Here is a 13,918-nt window from a genome sequence, read left to right as displayed (position 1 = left end):
CAGTTAAGCATCCGATTTTGGCCCAGGTCATGATCTCACAGTTCATCGGTTCAGGCCCCCTGTCAGGCTCTGCGCTGACAGTGCAGAGCCTGCTTGAGATTCTCTCTCTCTCTCTCTCTCTCTCTCTCAAAAATAAGTAAACTTAAAAAAGAAGATGGTCATCATCTCTATTTACTGACATGAAAAAATGTCCATGACATATATTTAAACTCAAACAGAGACAAAAACAAAACCATGCATAATGGTTAATTTTACGTGTCAACTTAAGTGGGCCATGGAGTGCCCAAATATTTGGTCAAACCTTATTTCGCATGTTTCTGAGTCTGTGAAAGTGGGTTTTGTTTTGTGTTATTTCAGATGAGAAAAACATTTAAATCAAGGGATCCAGGAAAGCTGATTGCCATCCTTAATGTGGGTGGGCCCCATTTAATCAGTTGAAGACCTAGATAGCACAAAAAAGCTGAACGTCCTCTGGTAAGAGGAAATTCTTCCCACCCGCCTGCCTTCAGACTGAGACGCTGATGTTTTTCTTGCCTTCAGACTCAAACTGAAACATGAGCTCTTCCTGCTTTCTAGCCTGCCAGCCTTCAGCCTGGAGCTGTATCAGCGGCCGTGGTGATTCTCAGGTCTTCAGACTCACTCTGGAACTAAACCGTCAGCTCTCCGGGGTCTCCAGCTTGCCGACTCATCCTGCAGGTCTCGAGACTTGCCAAACTCCATAGCTGCACGAGACAATTCCTTATAATAGATCTGTATCTGTGTATCTATCTATATTGATGTATCTGTAGCTATCTCTCCATACGTAGACAGAGATATAGATACAGCCTATTGGTTAGAGAACCCTGACCAACATAGCACGTATAACAGAATCTCATTTTGTTAAAATATCACGACAAGGTAGGTTTAGTTGTGGTGGCTTGATCGCAGTATGTCCGATCCGCTCAGGCCTCCCTGTATCCGTTGCTCTTCCACGGTCCCTGTCACAGTGACACTAGGTACCCATTTAACTTGGTTTTGACCAGTGCGACAGCGGTAAATGTGACGTAAGCAAGGACCTGGAAAGTGTCCGCAGGCAGTTTGCCTTTCCGCAGCTCTTGAAACCTGAGGACGCCGTGTGAGCCAGCCCAGGCGAGGCTGCCGGAGTAAGAAGGAGTCACTGCAAAAAGGCCCCAGATGTCCTCCCTGTGCTGGTCAAGGCCAGTCCATCAGTTGACTGTGAGGTCACGTGAGACCTGACTGTCAGAACTGCCCGGCTGAACTCAGTACAAATTGCCGACCTGAAGAATCATGAGCTAAAGAAATGGTTGGTATTTCAAGCTACTGAGTTTGGGGATGGTTTCGTATAAAGCAAACAATAACTAATAAACTATAATAGAAGAAAAAACCCAGAGGTCTGTATTCTAAATTGTCAGTAGCTGTAATTTCTGTGTATATCTTTACATTCTGTTTATGAGAATATATTATGTCTGTGAGCATTAAAAAAAAAACCCACATTTTCATTTTGAAAAATTAATTTTTAAAAAATTGTTTTAATGTTTTATTTTTATTTTTGAGAGACAGAAAGAGAGACAGAGTGTGAGCGGGGGAGGGGCAGAGAGCAGGGGAGACACAGAATCTGAAGCAGGCTCCAGGCTCTGAGCTGTCAGCACAGAGCCGGATGCGGGGCTTGAACTCATGAACCGTGAGATCATGACCTGAGCTGAAGTCAGACTGACTGAGCCACCCAGGCTCCCCCAAAAATTAATTCTTTAAAAGTGACCTCGGGGCGCCTGGGTGGCTCAGTCAGTTGAGCGTCCAACTTTGGCTCAGGTCATGATCTCGCAGTTCGTGGGTTCAAGTCCCACATCAGGCTCTGTGCTGACAGCTCGGAGCCTGGAGCTGCTTCGGATTCTGTGTCTCCCTCTCTCGCTGCTCCTCCCCTGCTCACACTCTGTCTCTCTCTCTCAAAAATAAATAAAGATTAAAAAAAATATTTTTAAGTGACCTCTCTCTTCTCAGATTTCTTGTGGTACTTACTGTTTGCACAACCAATACTCCAATTAATAATAAAGAGTTTTGATACCTTTAACTGATCTTTAAGGTTTTCACTGTTATTTGACTATGGGACTAGAACATGCAGTCGTATGTATTTGTGTGTGTGTGTGTGCGCATGTGTGTGTGTATGTATCTTCCACAGGTATTAAACCTATAACTGCCATATAGCATGGGTCATAAACGATTGGCTTTACTTTGATTTCAAATCAAAATTTTATATTAAGAAGTAAAGCAGAGTGAGAAACAGAATAGCTGCAGGATAGAGAGAGTCCCTGGCAACGTCAATGTGTGAAATTCGTGGCTGCCGGAAAAGCCAATACCAATGAACTTGGTGCCATTTGCACCTGCATATGTCCTGTGCTAAGAGCGGGGGTTCCCTTGGTTACACCATGATTCCAGGCTTCAACTTCCAATGTCGAGATTAACTCAATTGATTTAAACCATATATATATATATATATATATATATATATATATATACACACACACACACACAAACCAGTAAATTAAACAAATCATGGAACTTTAGAACACAAATTTCAAGTTTTGTTAGAGAGGTAATCTGGAAAGAGAGTCATTTTTAAAGACAGTACAATAAATAACATGGAAAAAAACTGGGCAAACCAAAAGAAAACCAAGAGTGTAAAAGTAAAACAGATCATCCTCAACTAACTTTCTAGAATTTAGTTTTTAGACAGTATGGCCAAGAGGCCAAAAATTATCCACCAAAACCAAGTTAATAAAGGAAAATAGGGGCGCCTGGGTGGCTCAGTCGGTTAAGCGGCTGACTTCGGCTCGGGTCATGATCTCGCGGTCCGTGAGTTCGAGCCCCGCGTCGGGCTCTGTGCTGACAGCTCAGAGCCTGGAGCCTGTTTCAGATTCTGTGTCTCCCTCTCTCCCTGCCCCTGCCCTGTTCATGCTCTGTGTCTATCTCAAAAATAAATAAACGTTAAAAAATTTTAAAAAAGAAAGAAAGAAAAAAATATAGAAGGCAGGCATCATTCCACTTTCTTTGATTTTCCAAAAAGACTCCATGCACGCTTTTAAGAGGAAGGTGATACAGAAAAACAAAAACAAAAACAAAAACAAAAACTAGTATGTTAAAAACAAGGCAAGTGGTAGATTGGACGCTGAAGCAAGATGGCCACCGCCTTCAGCTGCCAGGGGGTCACCGGCCTACCTTGAGGACTGCCATTACTCACCGTAAAGCTAAGTGACTCTGACGAGGACACCGGAGCTCTAAAATCTGCTGGCAGCACTCAAATGGGAGTTGGGAAGAACGAGGAGCTGTGTGACCAGGTTTCAAAGAATTTGAATCATTTAGGTAATTGGGCCAGCAGATGGCTAATGCGGTTCATTTTGCGAGACTGAAATGATTAGTCTGGGAGAGAGAAGCTAATCTAGTAATAATGATCTTCCATTTATGTGGTATTATTTGTTACAAAGCACCTTTCACCACGAGGTTCCCACAAGGCCTCTGTGAAGGCTGTGCGCGGTTGGCTAAGATGGTACAGGTGGAGGGAGAAGCATAGAAGGAGAAGTGTAATCCGCGCAACGGTGGCCCAGACGGGCGGAGGGGGCCCTCACAAGAGAAGCAGGGGAGCCCCAAGGTGGTGCACCAAATAGAGACATCTTTTGGGCACTCAGCTGGGAGAACTCAACCGGCAGAATATTTGCACGATTCTGAATGGTGACCCATGAGAGATTAGGGCGTTATTTCCTGGGGGTAAGCTCTCAATTCTGCATATACCCGATTTCAAGGCTTTTCTCTAAATAAAGGTTTAAAGAGATTAGCTTTATCTTGCTAAAATGATGAAAACATACACACACCAAAAAACCCTCAATTGGTCAAATGAAACTTTTCAGTTTTGCAAAAAATTCCCAAGACTGAACAGGTGATTTCGGTGAGAAGTGGTCCCAGGGGGAACAGAGAGAACGTTGTTCTATAAATCCCTCCTTCAGAAGAAAACTTCTCTCCTTTCTTTCCCACCCTCTCATGCGCCAGCCCCCTCCCTTCCTGCTCCCATCCTCCTAGCTTTCAGTCAACAGAGGGTGTTGGATGCAACTGGGGGGCAGCGCGGCTGGACTTTCGTGCATTCAGAGCCAGTTCTCCAGTCCTGCTCATCGCCCCTTCACCAGCCACCTCGAATAAGCAAACAGGAGCCTCTGGGACATTTTGAGAGCCTGGATTTTCTATCCGCCTAAAACACATCGATATCACCTACTACAGATCAAGGATGGCTTAGGGTGAGTCGGGAGCAATCAGTCAGCTTACATGGGATGTCAAGCAATCAGAAGCCCAGAGAACAGGGACGATGGAACTTGCCTTGTGTGGCTTCAGAGGCACCTGAGTTCCAAATTCCAAAAGCTCGGCGGTTAAAAACGCAGCGTCTCTTGTTTACATAACCAGGGCAAGTATTTACACTAATCGTCTCTCCCGGGGGTAGATGGGAGAGCATCCAACTGCGTCTCCAAGTCAGACTGCTGTTAGAAGGCGGGATTCTGCGGATCTCCAGGAGCACGGGGCAGGGAGGGATGAGTACCGGGCCTGGAGGGCTGTGATTCTTGCTCCCATCCACCTGGGCGCCGTCCTATTGCTAGAGGGTCAGATCCGAGTCAGACCTCAGCCCACCTCACAGGGAAGTCACCCTGAAAAGACTGCGAACTGTTAGCATTAGGCTACGAGCAATCTCGGACCGTGTCATGCAGATTCCAGCCCTCATACTCTACTTCTGCGCCCTTTCTAAACCACAGTCAGCCATTATTACATGCAATTGCAGACAGCGTTTTTTTTCTTTTTTTTCTTTTTTAACATTTATTTATTTTTGAGAGACAGAGAGAGAGGCAGAGCGTGAGCAGGGAGGGGCAGAGAGAGAGGGAGACACAGAATCCGAAGCAGGCTCCAGGCTCTGAGCTGTCAGCACAGAGCCCGATGCGGGGCTCGAACCCACGGACCACAAGATCACGACCTGAGCCAAAGTCGGACGCTTAACCCCCTGAGCCACCCAGGCACCCCATATACAGCATATTTTTAAGGGGGACATTGACAAATGGGGGTTTGATCAATGGGGTGACATGCTTGGTGAGCCCTCTGGAACTAGGTTGCATAAAGAGGAAATTCACAAAATTAGGGATACTTGTTTTTTAAAGTGGGGAACTTCCAAATGTCTTAAAGAAAGCATAATCACGTATATGAGAGATTCAACCTAATCTGTTTCTATAACCCAGAGCAGTGCTGTCCAGCAAATTATAATGTAAACACAGGTAAAAATGTTAAGTTTTCTAGTACCCACACGTTTCAATTTTTATTAATGTTTTTATTTACTTTTGAGAGAGAGAGAGAGAGAGTGAGCAGGAGAGAGACAGAGGGAGAGAGGGAGACACAGAATCCGAAGCAGGCTCTAGGCTCTGAGCTGTCGGCACAGAGCCCAACAGGGGGCTCAGACTCATGAATCTCGAGATCATGACCTGAGCTGAAGTCAGACGCTCAACTGACTGAGCCACCCAGGCGCCCCAACCCCACACATTTTAAAGTGAAAAAAAAAATGGTGAAATTAATTTTCTTACTGAGAATGTTATGTGAGTTTCAGGTCAACAATATAATGATTTGGTATTCGTATATACTGTGACAGTGATCACCAGTGTAAATGTAGTTAACATCACTCACCATGCAGGGTTACAGCTCTTTTCTTTATGATGAGGGCTCTTAAGATCTACTCTCTTTGCAACTTCCAAACATGCAACACGCTGTCATTAAGTAGTCACCATGCTGCACATTCCATTCCATGATTTACTTCATCTTATAACCAGAAGGTTGTTATTGAAATTAATTTTAATAATTGTATAAAAACTTTATTAACCCAATATATTCAAAATATCATTACAACATGTAATCAATATTTTTCTAAATGTTTATTTAGTTATTTCGAGAGACAGGAGAGAATGTGAGCAGGGGAGGGACAGAGAAAGAGGGAGAGAGAGAATCCCAAGCAGGCTCTGTGCTGTCAGTGCAGAGCCGGATGCGGGGCTCAGACTCATGACCGTGAGATCATGACCTGAGCCAAAATCAAGAGTCGACGCATAACCGACAGAGCCACTGGGTGCCCCTATAATCAATATTTTTAAGAATTGCTGAGAAGTGTAGTACTTTTTTCTGATTACATCTTTGAAATCCAACGTGTATTTGACACAATTTACACTAGCCACAAGCGGCCAGTGGCTGCCATGTTGATCAGAGCAGCTCTAGAGCTTAAATTGGGCCATCGTGTGCTAGAAAAAACATCAGAAGGTCTGTCTTCAAAGTCCCGTGTGACCTGAGGCTCTTCCCTTCTTAAATCATTACGAGTCATAAACGTTTGTGGCTGAGGCTGATTTCTCAACTGGAAAAACATTTCGTCACGGCTCTCGTCTCTTTTCAACTAATGCTAACAAAGAGCCACCTGCTCTCAGAGCCCTCTCTCCCTGCCATAAGCCACACTCTCTCTCCTCCTTGTGGCCAAAGGCCTACATCTCCTCCTCTGCTCCATCTTCCATGTCCCTCTCACATTCTGAATAGGCACACCACCTCCAGGCACATCTCACATCTAGTTCTCACCCCTGAACGCCTGTAAACTGAATTGTGATAGCACATTGCTGCAAACCTCCGGCAGCTTTATAACACCACTCAGTAGCTGCAAGCAAAGCAGTCCAGGCAGGGAAGTCCTCTTAGCCACAGTGCTTCAGTAACACATCCGTGCCCTTTGGCTTTCTCATCTGTCTTGCGGTTTTTGTTGTCGTTGTTGTTTTCACAAACACAGCTACAAAAACTATTGTGATATGTATACCCTCCTATCCCGCCTATCCTTCTTTAATTACAGGGCCCTAAAAAGTTTTCTGGGCATAAATTTTATTCAAGAAAAACCTCAGAGGATGTTATCCAAGGGATACTCCACCAGAAGAAATCCAAATCTGGCATACATTAGCATCCATGCTGTTCCAGGTTATTTTGGAGTATCTTGGGAATTGCAGACATTTAGCTTAAAGGTCCTTCGTAGGTCCTTTTACAGATGGCAGTTTTATGATGCTTTATGCTATAACAAGAAGCTAATAAATGGGGGTACTTACCCCTTCCCCTCTCATCTGACACCAGAAGAAAGTAGCCGCTGGGTCTCTCGGAGCATCCTCACTGTTCTTGGCACGAGACGATGCCAGCAAGTGAAAGTTGCTAAGTGCTGGCTTTTAGAAAGAAAATGAGATGCATGCGTTAGGTCTCGGCGTGACTTAAGGAAAGTGCCAAGTTCAGTATTTTTTAAATATTCTCACCATAGGGACAGGAGGGGTAAAAAAGGTGTCAGAATAATCTATATCCAAAGGCTTTTTAATTGTGACTTGACTGTAGTTTTCATCTGCCGGTTTTATTAAACTCCTGCACACTAGGAAAGAATACACACGTTAGCAGGTATGACCCCTACTGGCAGTCTCTACGGGCACTGGGATCGAGGACTGCAGAGTGCAGACCTTTTAAGGCATTATTTAAGGTTCTCCTCAACTGTCCACACCGCACATTGATTTTCTGTCACAGCTCTATGTCTGGAGGGCTGGTACTCGCCATTGATCCACAGAGAGCATTTTTAGTGCATCAAAGAGGTACGGAAGGTGAGACTCCAAGGGAAAGACAAGAACCATGCTTTTAGGGAGGGACACGGCTCAGCAGTGTAAAAGTCACATCAAATATTAAGCTGAACTTGAGATTTTTTTTTAATGTTCTGAAATCTGTTGACATATGAGACTCAATGGGACACAAAAAAGGAAGGGATGATCAGCTCTTCTAATGGAAAAACTCCCCCTAACGGAATGGAGCAAGCTGCAGGAACTGATAAATTGAATTCTGCATTTATCTATTTGTGGAGGACTTGAGTGTTGTAAATCACAAGCGTCCAGGCTATGAAGTTCAATCAGTCAAGATGCTATGTTAAGAAGTCAAGGTCAATCCAAGGACAAGCCGGTCAGCTTTGCTCCACTGTCAAGGGCTGTCCCATGAACTCTAAGATGGATCCGTGCTGTTCTCAGGAACAGGAAGTAGCTGACTTCATGGGATTTATTACAGTAAAGGGCAAAACTGCTCTGGAGAAAAGAGCTGCCCACCTCCCAGGCCGGAACGCCAAAGCCCATGGAAATTCTATGCATCCAAAGGGTTAGATGCAGGCTCGCTATATCAGTCAGATCAGGCCACCATAACACAATGCCACAGACTGGGTGGCTTAACAGCAGAAATCTGTCACCATTTCAGAGGCCACAGTCCAAGATCAGAGTGCCAGCATGGTAGGGTTTTGGTAAGATATCTATTCCTGGCAAAGAGGTATTTGTTTACCATATGTTCACCTGGCCTTTCCTTGGTGGGTGTGTTTGTGGGGAAAGAGAGATGGCTGATGGCTCTTCCACTTCTTATAAAACCACCAATCCTCTCAGCATAAGACCCCACATTTCAGCTCATTTAATTTTAATTACCTCCTAACTGATGCGTGTGCTATCTCCAAATGCAGTCACATCGGGGGTTGGGGCTTCAGGATATGAATTGGTGGGTGGGGGCAGGGAAACACAATTCAGTCCAGAGATCTTCCCTTCCTTATACAACCTTCTCTCACCTCCCTAAACGGACACAGACTTCACTTAAAAAAAAAAAAAAAGAAAGAAGGAAAGGAAAGGAAAGGAAAGGAAAGGAAAGGAAAGGAAAGGAAAGAAAAAAGAAAGAGGATATCTTTTCTTCTTTGAGTGAGATGTTTAGACACCTTTTACCCAAACGTTTTTCTGGATACTAATAGAGTTACATGTGTACGTGAGTAATGAAAAGATAATCCACTTATACCTAAGCGGATAACTAACTCAACTCATGAAGGCTGTGAAGATGAAAAGCAAGGCCAAAGGAAGACCATTATGAATCTAAAACATGAGTTTCCAATATCATGACTTACATAGTTCCTGGTACTAAACAGACCCTCACTGTTGAATGAATGAATGAATATTTTCTAGTAACGGAAGGAGACTAATATGAATTGAAATCAAAGCCAGAAATGGCCTCATTCATCAATGCTTATTCAAGACTAAAGTTGACCTAAAATGACTTTTCTTTTAAAATCGGGATTTCAGAATATAAAACTGTAGCATTTCAAATACGGATAATTACATTTCTTATCAAATGCACTGGTTCTTGTAAAATAATTCAGTTTAATATATATCCAGCTTAATTAAAATTTATAAGTGGTTGTGGACCAAACCAAGTGTATCTTAATTAAATCTAAACATGGCTCACAGATGTTAAGGTTGACCCCAATTTTAATAGAGGAGAAGGAAATACAATCATTAGGGACTTGGCTGAGTAATTTTGGTCAGGTGGAAAGCAAGATGAATGGGAGGCCAAGACCGTCTCTTCTTTTTTTTTTTAAGTGTATTTGTTTATTTGAAAGAGAGCACATGAGCAAAAGCAGGGGAGGGGCAGAAAGAGACTGAGAGAGAGGGAGAATCCCAAGCAGGCTCTGCACTGTCAGTGTAGAGCCCAATGCAGGGCTCGAACTCTGAACCACGAGATCACGACCTGACCTGAAATGAAGAGTCGGACGCTTAACCAACTAAGCCACCCCGGTGCCTCGACAGTCCCTTCTACTTAAGGCTGGAAAGTAAATGACCCACTAGCTAGAACATACAGAAAGATGGCATGACCTGCCCAGCTAGCCACTGAAATGGAAGTAGGCAGCTATAGGGTGAACACTGAAGTCAATCATCAAGTAACCAACCCACATGTGATAAGGGAGGAGGGGGACTTGCTCTGGAAACTCACACATCCTAGAATTTTCCAGTCAGTTCTGCCACTGTTCAAATTAATCAGGAATGGAGACAGAGAAGGAGACAGAGCCAGGCCAACATTGAAGACTGAGGGTCCACACCAATAAGATTACCAGATAAAATAGAGAGTGCCCAGTTTGCTTAGAATTTCAGATGAACAATGAATAATTCTTTGCATACTTATGGTACGTTCCATGCAATAGACATCCTGTATTTTTTTTTTCCGCTGAATTTGGCAACCCTCTCTGCACGAACCATCTCAGAGCTGTAACAAAAAGCTTGTCAAGGACTTTCCTGTAATTCCAATATAAACCACAATATTGGTTGACCAGCCCTCTGAAATGGTAACCGCACACCTGAATCACGCTGTTGCCAGCCCTTGGAGGAGGCGGGGAGAGACAGCCTGCGTTTTAACATTCTTGTCTTTCCAATCTGCCTGGTCTTGGTCAGGAGTCCTTCTTTTTAATGTATCTCCCTGAGAGCAGACCAGACCCGGAGGAACATGACAGTCAGAGGGAACTACGCTGGTCAGAAAATCAATCCAGAAGCATTTATTTCAGGTCTCTTTTGTAAACAAGGCTATGCTGGTGATCACATCTGAAACAAAAACAGACAGCACTTCACCGCTCCAGGAAAGACCCTGGGCAGGTAGAGAAACTAAGGCCCTACACGGAGAAGGAGGTGGTCTTCCCAAGGTTTAGGTGGCTCTTAACTGGCAAAGCTAAGAGTGTTAAACTACTCAATTCTCCTTCCACAAGCTTTTCAGCACATAATAAAGTTTATAAATGTTACAGCCCCTCTGAAAAAAAATTAATCCTTTCCAATGTGGATGCTCAGGAAAGACTGACATGGGTTAAAACATATTCACTTATTCACTGATTTCATTCACCAATATTTTTTGTTATGAGTTCTGTGCCCAGCACCGTTGTAGATGCGGAGCCCACGGATGCAATGCCTGCCGGTAAACAGACTGACCCGACGCTCCCCGCACTCTTTCCTGTCTCTGCTGGGCACAGCCAGACTACGTTTCCCAGCCTGCCTTGCAGCTCTGCGGCCATGTGACTGAGCAGTAGCCAGTGGCATGGGGGCAGGAAGTGACGACGGGTGTTCCCAGCCCAGGTCCATTGAAAATCTTCCGCGTGAAATCCTCCATCTGTCTCCCTCCCCTGTCTGCCAGATGGAGGCAGAGGATCCCACAGCGAGCCCCAGCAAGGGAAGGAGGAGACCCCAAATGGGCACCTGGAAGGCTTGTACCCCTAAGAGTCACATGGAACAGACATTTGGAAAAAGTGAACCATCTTCCACTGTGCGAAATCACAGAGGTGTAGAAGTTACTTGCTACAACAGTGAACTACCCTGATGCACTGCCTTGGTAGGATTTACAAGGGAAGTCAGGTAATAGACCAGTACACAAATGAAAACAGATATGATTACAAATTAATTACGACCTGTGAGTGTTCTTCAGGAACAACCAGAGTGCAGCAATGAAGCATAACAGATGAGCAAGGAGGCTGCTTTGGACACGGCTAGTAATGAGCCAATTATAATGAGGATGGCAAGAGGAACACTGGGTGCTTATGGAGCATTCCCTCCACGGCAGGCCTTGGGATAAGCACTTTATCCACTTAAACTCATCTGCTCTCATGACAAGCCTACAAGGTGGGGATTATCAGTATCTTCATTTTACAGACAAAAATAAGGATGCTTGGGGCCAGCATGTATTCTGATTGGTTGAAGTCTATGCTATAGCAGTTATTAAGTCATTTTAAGGCTGGCCCTAGGTTAGGGGATGATGGGTGGGTGTAATTTTGGGTAGAGCAGGGGCTGATTTTGCCAACTAAGGGGAGATTTCGCCAACTAAGAGACCTTTGACAACGTCTGGAGCCATTTTTAGTTGTCAAACTTGGCATGGGGGGATGCTACTGACGTCTACTTGGAAGAAGCCAGGAACGCTACTAAACACTCTAGAATACATATGTCAGACCTCCACAACAAAGAATTATGCAGTCCCAAGTGTCAGCAGGGCCAAGGTTGAGAAGTCCTGAGAGACGGAGAAGAGTGTGTGCAATGCTCCTAGGGCAGGAGAGTCCCAGCACAGCCAGTGGTAAGTGTACATGAGACAGAGGAGAACAAGTTAGCAAGCTGGGCAGAGGGGAACATGATGGCGGGAGCTGGGATTTTACCTTATAGAAGATAGAACAGAAAAGGGGTCAGAGTCATAACGCTGCTATGGTGGCCCAGGTGAGAGGTCAAGAAAGTTGGAATAGGGGCACCTGGGTGGCTCAGTCGGTTGAGTGACCGACTTGGGCTCAGGTCATGATCTCACGGTTTGTGAGTTCGAGCCTGGCGTTGGGCTCTGTGCTGACAGCTCAGAGCCTGAAGCCTGCTTCGGATTCTGTGTCTCCCTCTCTCTCTGCCCCTCCCCAACTCATTCTCATTCTCATTCTCTCTCTCTCTCTCTCTCTCTCTCTCTCTCAAAAATAAATAAACATTAAAAAAAAAAAAAAGAAGTTTGGAACAAAGAGAAGTGGAGAGATGGAGAAAAGCAAATGCACCCTGGTGGGGGATATGGGATATGGCAAGATATATGGATGGTTTGCACAGGGAGGGGGATGGGGAAGCAGCCTCGGTGGGCAGCTGGCTGGTGGGGGTGTCATTTACTGATTATGGAAAGGAAGGACGACATGACAACTCTGAGACCAGACTGTGAGCCAACAGACCAGATGTATCAGATGCAGGGCTCTCAGGTTCACATCACACGTTTGGGCTAGAGATTGATGTGTGGAGGTCAGCAGAACAAATCTGACCTCTCAAGGGCAGAGAGAGTAGGGAGATGAAAAGTAAGCCGTAGGGCCCTCGAACGTTTGCAGTTGGGGAGAATCAGAGGAACAAGAGATGGGAAAAAGAAAGATGCCAGATGAGAAGAAATCCTGAAGTGTGAGAGAGGGTCTTCCAGAAAAGGAGTCCTCCTCTGTTCCAATTCGAGTGAGAGACAGAATGAAACGGAATGTGGAGACCACTGGTGAACTTGAAGAGAGCCAGTCAAAACAGAAGTGGGTGAAAACCAGATGAGAAGGTTCTGCCATCGTAAACAAACGGAGACAGCGTGTGTATACAATTCTTACGAGATTGCGGACGTCTGCTGTGAACCGGGGCAGAATGATGGGGCGCTAACTGAAGCAGGAGAGGGTCAAAGAAGACTTAAGTGGATCAGAAAAAACCACAGCCTGTTTGTGTGCTGTGAAAAATATGCTGGCGGAGAGAAACTGAAGTCGCAGGAAGGAAGGAAGGAAGGAAAGGAACACGAAGTGAGTTAAATCCTTGAGAAAACAGCAGGAATGGTGGCCTCTGGACAACAGAGGCCTAGGGACGGAGAAAGGACAAGGACTCCCAGGGCTGGTAGGCCCCTAGATTTGATGGTGCTAAATTAAGATGCTTCCACCTAGGGGCGTCTGGGTGGCTCAGTCGGTTAAGCGTCCGACTTCGGCTCAGGGCATGATCTCACGGTCCGTGAGTTCGAGCCCCGCGTCAGGCTCTGTGCTGACAGCTCAGAGCCTGGAGCCTGCTTCGGATTCTGTGTCTCTCTCTCTCTCTGCCCCTCCCCTGCTCATGCTCTGTCTCTCTCTGTCTCAAAAATAAATAGAAACATTACAAAATAAAATAAAATTAAATTAAATTTAAAAAAGATGCTTCCATCTAATTCCTTCTATTTCCATCCAGTTAGCTGATGACCTGGCTGTGGAAGGGATGGGAAGGAGGAGAGGCTTGGAGATTTAAGGAGAAAAATTGAGGCATGAAATAGTTATCCCAGAGAATGGAGAGCAGACATTCCATGGCGGGAAAAAAAAAGAGAAAGATTTGGTGGGCAGTCTTGGGAAGTCGCCGGAAGTTCGAAACCATGATTGTGAAGTGAAGTGCATCAGCTGAGTTGTCCGAAATTCTACAGCATCACCTGACAGGTCAGATGCAGACGTAGCCAGAGAAAACGCTGTGTGTTTCCGAGATTGGAGCGTGATCAATATGTGGACTCCCCAGTGCACCCCCAAGCCTTTGGACCCAGTCCCTTG

General features: G+C 45.1%; 1 protein-coding gene across 1 annotated transcript in view; it reads right to left on the bottom strand.

Moving 5' to 3' along the window:
- Nucleotides 1–393: 393 nt before the first annotated feature.
- The window catches only part of ATPSCKMT (ATP synthase c subunit lysine N-methyltransferase), a 240,033-nt gene continuing 226,508 nt past the window's right edge, over nucleotides 394–13,918 (bottom strand). Inside the window, exons 10-12 of the transcript XR_006586322.1 lie at nucleotides 7,335–7,444; nucleotides 7,137–7,247; nucleotides 394–722 (exon numbers count right to left, since the gene is read on the bottom strand). The gene's annotated coding sequence lies outside the window, so the exon portion shown is untranslated. The remainder of the gene's footprint in view (nucleotides 723–7,136; nucleotides 7,248–7,334; nucleotides 7,445–13,918) is intronic.

This window comes from Felis catus, chromosome A1 (assembly GCF_018350175.1).
Source record: "Felis catus isolate Fca126 chromosome A1, F.catus_Fca126_mat1.0, whole genome shotgun sequence".
NCBI classification, from domain to species: Eukaryota; Metazoa; Chordata; class Mammalia; order Carnivora; family Felidae; genus Felis; species Felis catus.
Note: the sequence above shows the minus strand (reverse complement) of the source record. Positions and strands in the feature narration are given on the sequence as shown.